The following is a 10,574-nucleotide window of genomic DNA, read 5'->3' as shown; positions in this document are numbered from 1 at the left end:
TCTTTTCTGTATCAGTTATGTGTGATAACTAGAATTTGATTGTCTCTTGCTTGTTTGTGTACGCACGTGCGTGTGTGCTTGCGTCCTTTTTAGCAAATAAGAAAAAAAAAAAACTTTTAGTCACTTTTTTTTTATAAATGCTTTCGAAGTCTGTAGTTTACGGACTGCTATCTGGTGTGTTACCGCATGTTTTCTTCTGAGAAAATATATCGACCACGTGTGTCAAAAGATGTGGCACTGACCCCTTTAAATATATTTATGTATATATTTATTCTCGGGTTAAGAAAACGGCAAAGATCCAGTGCAGGACAAAGAAATAGCGTCTTATTTTTTATTTATTTTTTTTTTTTTTGAAAATGCCCTTCTCAATTTGGTGAGAAGCCTATTCGAATCGTATTACGCTTTTCAGGGCCGAATTTTGTGCTCGCTGACGTTTCTTTGCTATATCTGGTTTTACAAAATATGAAGAATGCTCGCCATTCAGAAATACTTGTGTATCACGTGGGGTCACCATTGTAGGGTGTGTGCTTTTAGGACACAACCTAAGGAAATAAATAATTCAACACAAGCTTCTGAAATGACGAACACAACAACTTCAATAAATGTAACAAAGAAAAGGCGAATGGACTCTGACTAGTGGTGCTATCACGGTAGGTATTCCCAGTGGAAATCGTTGATACTGGATGAAATAACACAGAGGTGGAGAGAGCGAAGAAAGAGGGTCCAAACCGCTTGGTGTCTCTCTCAGTAAGAAAGAGTTTTTTCCTTCCAACTGGAAGCTTTCCGATTTCCTAGAGGAGAGAAGGGATCAATGTGCCGCACTCCTGATTGGTCAGTATATAGCCAAATAACACAGGGGAGAGGCATTGACTTGTGAGATAAAAATGTTCCATTTGTTTCTGCTACAGCCTTTTCCAGTTTGTTGACTTTTTAGGGGAGGGGGGTTTGGAGGCGCCCCTATTATCCCAAAGAACCAGGTATGTAAACAATTTGGCCAATTTTTAAACATTTCGGTAAATGTGTAGTTTAGCGGCGTAAATTATTTGACAAACAAAAGTTTATAAAAACTATTTATGGTCATATAAAACACATTATTCGACTCAAAGGCTGGAATAAAACCAGAAAAAATTTCATTTTTATTATTTTTTCTCATTTTTATTAGTGTTATGTGGAGATGGGTAATCAACCCGGAACATTCTACATAAGGAACTGAGTCACCAGATTCACCGACCTTTTTGAACAGAGACTTCCCCCTGAATGTTAACACGCTTTATTTGTCTCTATGTAAATACATAAATAAACTTCTTTCAGTATTCAAGTCACATATTTATTTATTCCTTTCATGGAATACTTTATCTTTGATTTTCCGAATAATCAGCCACCATCAAATTGGCGACGAAGACGAGATATGAACTCAGTAAAAAAAAAAAAAGAAAAGAAAAGATGAGCATGTGGTGAGCGCGAAATTAAAAAAAAAAAAAAAAAAAATTCTCAAAGAGTTTATATCCGATTAAGGAAATACTTCTTAGGAAGCGAAAGACAAGTATTTACGCAAGTACAAAGAATTTTTATATTCGTATTGTCGTTTTTCTTTAAACTTTCTGAAAAGTTGATGTCATATCGTCTCGTTTTGAAAAGCGATTCGGAGGTTTTTGTTTTTGGTTAATACGTTAAAACGAATTGTATTGTGGAAATTGTTTCTGTCATAAAAAAAAAAATTCTTAAAGGAGTTCACATGTATTTGAAAAAGACGAAAAGGATATCTGATAATTTGTAAGCTATTGATATTTTGTATGGTGAATTCTTTTTCTCTTTGAACATTTCTCAAGTGCTGACAATATTTTTTATTTTTGTGACGAGATCTGAAGGGGAACATCTTATTTTTGGAACAAAATTGTGCACACGTTGACTTTGTATTTGTGCGTTTAAAAAGAAAAATGTCTTCCGAACAGATAACAGAGTTGACGAAAATGTTAACTGAGAGCTTGATCGCTCAGCAAAAAGCTCAAATTGAATATCAAAAATGGATGTTGAGTCAGCAAGAACGTTTTGAATCACTCGTCATTCAGCAAACTACAGATAATCGTTTATTATGTGAAACTGTGTTGTCATAAAAATCTGAAGATGGCGCATCTAGATTTTTTTCAGCAGAAGGTATAGCCAACTCTCTAGCAGAGTTCAAATACGACCCAGAACGAGGTGATACGTTCCCTGCCTATTATCGTAGGTTCGAAACGATTTTTACAAAAAGATGTGAGAAATGGTCGGACTAGGAAAAATCACACTCCTACTTCAGAAATTGGGAAGAAAACACAAAATTTACGAATTTAATTTTACTTTGGTAAAACAAAAAAAAACGGAAGATATTTATTTTTCGGAAACTGTTCGAATTTTGTACTCGATATTTGGTGAAAGAGACAGCCTTTTCATACAAGGTACAAGTGCTTGAACATGCAAAAAGAAGAAACTAATGATATTGTCACATATGTGGGTAAAGTCAACGCCCAGTGTGAACTATTTAAATTAAACGATTTGTCAGTTGACATGTTTAAGTGTTATATATTTGTTCAGGGACTGACAGCACCGAAGGACAAGGATTTAAGGTCAAGGATTTTATCGATTATGGAGCAAGATCCAGAAATTAACTTGCAAAAAGTGACAGAAAAATGTCAGAAATTGATGAATGTGAAAAGGGATACCACTAGTATAGAGGGAAAAACTACATTCCACGTCCTAATGGTAAAATAAAAAATATTTCCCAAGAACAAAGGACAAATTTTTTAATGTTGGAGCTGTGCGAGTTCGCACTTAAGAAAAAATTGCCCTTTTAAAGACCAACCTTGTGCCAAATGTGGTTTAGTTGGACACCGAGCTTCCCAGTGCCTAACTGAACAAAATAAACAAAGACAAAAATTTAAGTCTAAAGTAAATGTGGTGTTGTCAAAAGAAGAAGTTAGACAAGGAAGTAAAAGAAAATTTGCCAATACCAAAATAAATGGTCACATAGTGAAACTACTTTTGGATACAGGTAGCAATATTTCAATTATCAACAAATTGACCTGGAAAAGGATTGGATGTCCAAAACTAGAAAAAAACATTTAAAATCGCCAAAGGAGTATCCGACAAGAGATTAAAATTCATGGGAGAAATAATTGCAGTGTATCCCTTGGATCAAAAACTTTTTCTCCAAAAGTGTCAGTTGTTCCAGGTATAAATTCTTGCCTTTTCGGAATTGATTAGATCGTTTTGTTTGATTTATGGGAGCTACCCATAAATTCATTTTGTAACATTTTGAATGTAGCTGAAAAGAAAAATTCCAAACAAAATGAGGATTTTCTTACGGTCTTAAAAAGTGAATTCCCCAGGGCTTTTTCTGAGGGGTTAGGTATGTGCACTAAGACCAAAGTGAATTTTGAACTAAACCAAATATGGCACCTGTTTTTAAGCCAAAAGAAACTTTTTCTTCAAAGAAGATATTGAAATTAAACTGCAGAGGCTGCAGGAAAATGGTGTAGTCGAAAAAGTTGACTATTCTGAGTGGACAAGCCCCACTGTATATGTTAAAAAGAAAAATAAGATGATTCAGTTATGTGCTGATTTCTCTACAGGCCTCAAATGACTGTCTAATGGATCATAGTTATCCACTCCCATCATCTGAAGATATTTTTACAAAGCTGAATGAAGGGAAAATTTTCTCCAAAATTGATTTATCTGCGGCTTACCTTCAGGTAAAAGTCAATGAAGAATGTTTGAAGTATTTGCATATCAATACCTATTTAGGACTCTTCAGACTCAAAAGGCTCCCTTTTGGTTTGAAAGTAGCTCCAGCATTATTTCAGCAAATAATGGACACAATGCTTGATGATTTAGGTTTTGCAATCGCATATTTGGATGACATTCTTGTAAAGAGTAGAAATGTGCAGGAACATATGCGAGTAAAGTCAACAAATCTCAGTGTCCGACTAAACCACATTTGGCACAAGGTTGGTCTTTAAAAGGGCAAAAAGTAATAAAGAACGCAAGAGAAGAGTGTTGTATGCTCAATCTGTCAAGTCCAAAGTAGCTGAGCAGCGGCTTGGTTCCCACCAATTTTGGCAAATACCAAACAGGATCCTGAACAGAAGTGTGTGCTCTATCCCATCTATCATAAATGGACCTGAGGTCATCTCGTCAGGATCAGACAAAGCCAACCCCTTTGCCAAGAACTTTGCAGCTAATTCTACCCTTTGCAACCAAGGCTGCCAACCTCCAATATTTTCTCCTGTACCAGAAAACATGCTATGTGATATACAAATATCTGTTTGTGATATTGCCAAGCTAATTAAAAACCTTGATTCCAGTAAAGCAACCGGACCTGACGGTATTCCAATTATAGTACTCAAAAGACTTCAACCAGAACTAGCGCCCATCCTTACAAAACTGTTTAAGCGTTGTCTTAAGGAGAATTGCTTCCCATCGCCGTGGAAAATTTCACCAGTATGCCCTGTATTTAAGAATTCAGGTGATCGGTCATCTCCCTCTCAGTACAGGCCAATAAGTCTCCTGTGCGTCATTAGTAAGTTGCTGGAATCTGTTAAATAGACAAGTAATCAATCATCTCAGCAAAAATAGCATTCTTAGTGACACTCAATATGGTTTCCATTCTGCTAGATCTACAGCAGATGTGCTTACAGTTATATCCCATAGGATTAGTGAATCTCTCGACGGAGGCTACCTTTCTAGGGCAATTGCTCTTGACATATCAAAGGCCTTTGATAGAGTATGGCATAAAGGTTTACTTCACAAGATCTCCAGCTACGGTATAGCTGGAAATGTCTTCTCAATTATTAAATCATTTCTCTCTGATAGGTTCATAAGAGTAGTGGTTGATGGGCAGAAATCAGAAGCTCACAGTATTAATGCTGGAGTCCCTCAGGGGTCCATCCTGGGCCCAACTCTTTTCTTGATCTACATTAATGATCTTCCAAATCACACCCTTACATCATTCATAGACATTTTTGCTGATGACACTACTATCCATGGCAGCACATCTAAGACCGTAAACGACCAAGTTCTCTCTGATTCTCTCTCCTCTGATCTTGAACAAGTGGTACAATGGGGAAAGAGGTGGCTTGTTACTTTCAATGCATCTAAAACCAAGCTTTTATCTTTACATCAACAACGCTCTGATCCCCATCTGGCATCAATTGAAATGAATGGCTCTCGTCTTGGGGAGCCTCATGTTTTGACAAGCCTCTGGGCTTGACCTTTACTCCTGATCTTAAATGGAATACATACATTAAATCCATTGCCAAGGCCGCTGGAAAAATGGTGAGATCCTTCTATGGATCCAGTAGATATCTCACTGCTGATGCAATTCTCTATCTGTATAAGAGCCAGGTACGTTCAAGGATGAAGTACTGTTGCCACATTTGGGCAGGAGCTGCTAGAAAGGACTTATCCTGCCTTGATAGAGTTCAAAATAGACTTCGTAGCCTCGTAGGGGATGTCCTTTTCTCTTCCCTGCAACCTCTTTCTCACAGAAGAGATGTTGCGAGTTTGTCTCTGCTTTATCGTTATTTTCATGGCAGGTGCTCGGCTGAGCTCCATTCTATGGTCCCCCCTCGCCAAACTTTCACAAGAAACACTCGTCTAGCTTTTAAAATTTGGCCTTTCTAAGGTTTGACAGGTTGGCCTTTTTAATGCCAAATTTGACCTTTTTTATGCTCTTTCATTACAAAAATATATATATATATATATATATATATATATATATATATATATATATATATATATATATATATATATATATATATATGGCGGCCAAAACATAGTTCATGAAAGACCGTAAAAAAGGCCAAATTTGGACTTAAAAAGGCCAATCTGTCAAACCTTAAAAACAAGATGGTGACCTCGAATAGTTTAATAAAAATGCTGAAAAAATAATAAAAATTAAAATTTTTTCGGACTTTATTCGGTTCTTTAATGTGTTCCATATAAAAATAAATAACTTTTTTGTAATTTTTCTGTCAAATAATTTACGCCGCTAAACTACACATTTGCCAAATTTTCGTTATGTTTATAATCTATTTTTATTTAAAATTAAGAAATTATTTTCTAAAATATATTGGTTATATATGTTTACATTTTGTTTTGAAGTAAAATTAATTTTTAAAATATTGTTTATTTCCATTCAAAAGTAGCTTCACCGATTTTTGATCGAAATTTTCCGAATTTCAAAACGAGGTTCGTCTGCTGGACCTACTTCTACTACACGACGAGAGGGCAATCTTTATGGGAACTATTCTTTTACAAAACATTCTAATCGCCCTTTCCTCCCACACTTCATTTGTCGCGTTAGTAAGCTAGTGCAAAAAATAAATAAATGTAACTTTAGTGAAGTTGAGATGTTCTCTCGTTTATTGCATATTAGGTTTCATTTTCATTCATGCATTATTGATTCTTTAGTTGTGTTGAATAATAGTAAAGTTACGTAAAATTAGGAAAACCCAAATTTTCCGTTGAAAAAAAAATTCTGACGTCAGTTAATGACGCAAATGTAAATAACATAACGTGAGTTGATTTACGTCAGTGTCAGGCTTTTTAAGACGCACCTACTTCGTCGGAGCTCTTGACAAAAACTGACTGTTAAAATCAAGAATTTTATAAATGAGTAAAATATCAGTAAATGTTTATTATTAAAAAGTACAAGAGTAAGATATGGTTATTAAAAATTACATGAGGTGCGAGTATCTAAAAAAAGTGTTTCAAAGGTGAGCGTAGAAGAGGCAATCTTTCACTTCAATCTATCTATCTATCTAGCTATCTATCTATTTATAAAACTGCGCGCGCGCGTGTGTGTGTGTGTGTGTGTGCATTTCTCTACCAAATAACTCTGTCAATTTTCGGTCTAGGGAATCGAGATTTGACATAAGGAGTATTGAGATTTGCGAAAATCGTTTTAATCGATTTTCGGCCAGAAATTTGAATCAAAGGGTCATGGTTCAACAATTAGACCGTTGGAAACTCTACCAAACTTCTCTGCCAATTTTGGATCTAAACATTTGAAATTTTAAATGTAAGTTACTTGGACATGGACAAAAGTTTTTAATTTGATTTGAGCCCCAAAAAATAAATGTTAAGTGGTCATAATAGGGTTCAAAGTTTAAAAAATTTACCGTTTTTTCTTTTCTTTTCTTTTTTTTTTTTTTTTTGCAAAATTAGGGTCAAAGTTTCAAAAAAAATTGATCTCTGCGGTCTCTAAAAGGGAAGAAAGCAAAGAAAGTTCTTTTAAGGTCGTCGTAGGTCCGTCAGTACCGTGTCGTCCCCGGCTGGATAGCAGTTGTCTCAAATCAAGACCGCCAATGTCCGGTGAACATGAGACAAAAGAGGATAGATGCTGCTAGGCTGGCGGTCCGGATCTGACTGCTGAGGTTCCCTTAAGACTTTTAGGGAGCAGATGAATCAATGCGCCCTGTTAGCTGATTGGTCAGTCTGTGGCCGGAGAACTCAGAGGGGGGCATTGATTCACCAGAGAAAATAGTCCTCGGTGACTGTTACATACTTCTGCGGTCTCTACAATATTACTCAGACAAATTTTGGTCTAAAAATTTGAAATCTTACATGAAGTGTATTCACACGTAAGGCAAGTTATGAACAGTACATGGGGCCCGAGCAAAGCCGGTCTGAACTGCTAGTATATTTATAAAAGTGAAATTGTGTGTGTGTGTGTGTGTGTGTGTGTGTGTACATTTCGCTACGAAACTACTATGTCAATTTTCAGTCTAAAAACTCGAGATTTGATATAAGGAGTATTGAGATTGTGGAAAATCTTTTTTTTTTTTGGTTTTTGACTAGAAATTTGGCTGTCAAGGGGTCAAAGTTCAACAATTTGATCTTTGAAAACTCGACCAAACTCCTCCGCCAATTTTGGGTCTAAACACTTGAAATCTTAGATGTAGATTACTTGAACATGGATCAAAGTTTTTAATTAGATTTAAGCCAAAAACAGTAAATGTTAAGTGGTCAAAATTGGGGGTCAAAGTTTAAAAAAAAAATGACCTCTGCAGTCTCTACCAAATTACTTGGTCAATTTCTGGTCTAAACATTTGAAATTTTCCATAAAGTGTATTCAGACATAGGGCAAGCTTTTTAATCGGGTTTTGGCCAAAAATTTGGCTACCAAGGGGTCAAAGTTCAAAAGATTTGACCTTTGCGGTCTCTAGCAAACTATTCAGCAAATTTTGAGTCTAAAAATTTGAAATTTTACATAAAGGGTATTCAAACATGCAGCAAGCTTTTAAATCAGTTTTTTTTAATCAGTTGGGGTGTTTATAGTACGCTGGGTATTCTTGTAAAATATACCCCCCCCCCAAATAATAATAATAAAAGCGAGGCTTGGTTATAAATTTTACAAAGTAAGGTACAAAAATTTAATTTAAATTGAATCAAAAAATTACCTTGGATTTATTTTATGTAATGTACATTCTGTTGCACTTTTTTAAAAAAATCATTGAAAATTTTATGTCTATATCATTAATTAATAGACGAAAGATAATGTTTTTAAAGAGCACCAAAATTTACATATACGGCATAATATGTATACGGCATATATACGGATATATATATATATATATACACACTTGTGCCCGATATTATTCATACCCCTCGGATCTTTGAGATTTCTATAAGAATATTGCTCAAACCAGAAGGTAGACAATATTAAAGGGATTTCAAACAATAAATCAAGCATAAGCATTTAATTTAAACTCAACAAATAAATAAATTATGCAAGTTTGAAGCATTATACAAAGAAAAACAATAATGGCACTAGTTCAAAATTATTCATACCTTTCTTACTAATAGTCAATAGCATGCCCTTTATTCTTAATAACTGCCTGTAACCGTTTTAGATATTTATCAACAAGGTTTTTACAAGCATCAACACTGATTTTTGACCATTCTTCAATGCAGTAGTTCTCCAAATCCCTCAAATTTCTAGGTTTCCGCTTTTTAACCTCAGTTTTCAATATGTGCCAGAGGTTTTCGATAGGGTTCAGGTCGGGACTCTGGCTAGGCCATTCCAAAAAATTAATTTGATTATCCTCAAACCATTTCTTGACTATTTTGGCAGTATGTTTTGGATCATTATCCTGTTGAAGGACCCAGTTTGGTCCTAAATGGAGCTTCTCCGCATCCTGTCTAATGTTTTTCTGGAGTATCTCCAAATATTGCTCCTTCGTCATGGTTCCATCTATCTTGACCAAACTACCTGGGCCACTAGCCGAAAAGGAGCCCCAAAACATTAGGCTACCACCACCATGTTTCACCGAGGGTATGGTGTTCTTTGGGTTGTAAGCTTCTCCTTTCTTCCTCCAAACGTAAGAAGCATCCATATGGCCAAACAATTCAATTTTTGTTTCGTCAGTCCACAAAATACTTGAGAAAACGGACTCTGGAGAATTCACATGGGTCCTAGCAAACTTTAGACGTGTTGCAAGGTGTTTTCCGGTGTGCAGTGGAGTCCTTCTTGGTCTTCTTCTTTCAGACCATTTTCATGCAGAGTCTTTGCAATGTTTGCCTTGATATTTTTATGACTCCAGATTTTCTAAAATGTCCTTAGTAGTGGTGGTTGGATTTGCATTAACACTTCTTACAATATTCCTGGTGGCTCTAGCAGACAGTTTCCTTTTCCTTCCTCTACCAATCAAGTTGTTTGTTGTGTGGTGGCTCTGGAATTTTTTGATGATGCTCTGTACTGTTGCTTTCTTGGAAATTGACTTATAACTTAAACTATCCTTATGTGAATTCACAATTTTAGTCCTAAGATCATTACTAAGCTCTTTTTTCTTCCCCATTCTAATAATTTTTATTCTTTTATTGGTTTTCAGTTCATATCATTTTAATTTCTGAAAAATGCAAAAAACGAAATGAAATTAATCAAAGGTTGTATAAAAGCATTCAAAATAAGAATCAAACAGGAAACAAACAGTCAGAAGCTCGATTAATCCTGAAAAAATAAGGGGGTATGATTATTTTTGAACATTGCAGATTTTATAAATAGCTGTATATTTCTTTTATTACAAGTATCCCGAGATTTTAAAATGACGAAAATGATCAGAAGAAGTTTATTAAGAATATGTATCAATATGGACGTAAACAATAAATTCTTACAAAGTTATACCTAATAAACTCAATTTTCAAGGGGGGGTATGAATAATATCGGGCACAAGTGTATATATCTGTAAAAGTGAACGTGTCTGTGTATCTGTCTGTCTATGTGTCTGTGTGTGTACATTTCTCTACCCAATAACTCTGTCAATTTTTAGTCTACAGACTCGAAATTTGATATACAGGTTACTGAGATTTGGGAACATCGATTTGATCGGTTTTCGGCCAGAAATTTCGCTGTAAAAGGGTCAAAGTTCAACGATTTGACCTTTGATAACTCTAGCCAATTTCAGTCTTTGCTTCACTGAGGCAAGATCTCCCTTATCTTCATCGCGCATCTGCTGGTAAATAGTGAGGGCTTCCCCCTCTAAGTAGAGCGGCAGCAGGGTGACCACATCTTCGATTTTCTGCAACCTTGCCACCAT

This window comes from Euprymna scolopes, chromosome 35 (assembly GCF_053919585.1).
Source record: "Euprymna scolopes isolate OS-2025 chromosome 35, ASM5391958v1, whole genome shotgun sequence".
NCBI classification, from domain to species: Eukaryota; Metazoa; Mollusca; class Cephalopoda; order Sepiida; family Sepiolidae; genus Euprymna; species Euprymna scolopes.
Note: the sequence above shows the minus strand (reverse complement) of the source record.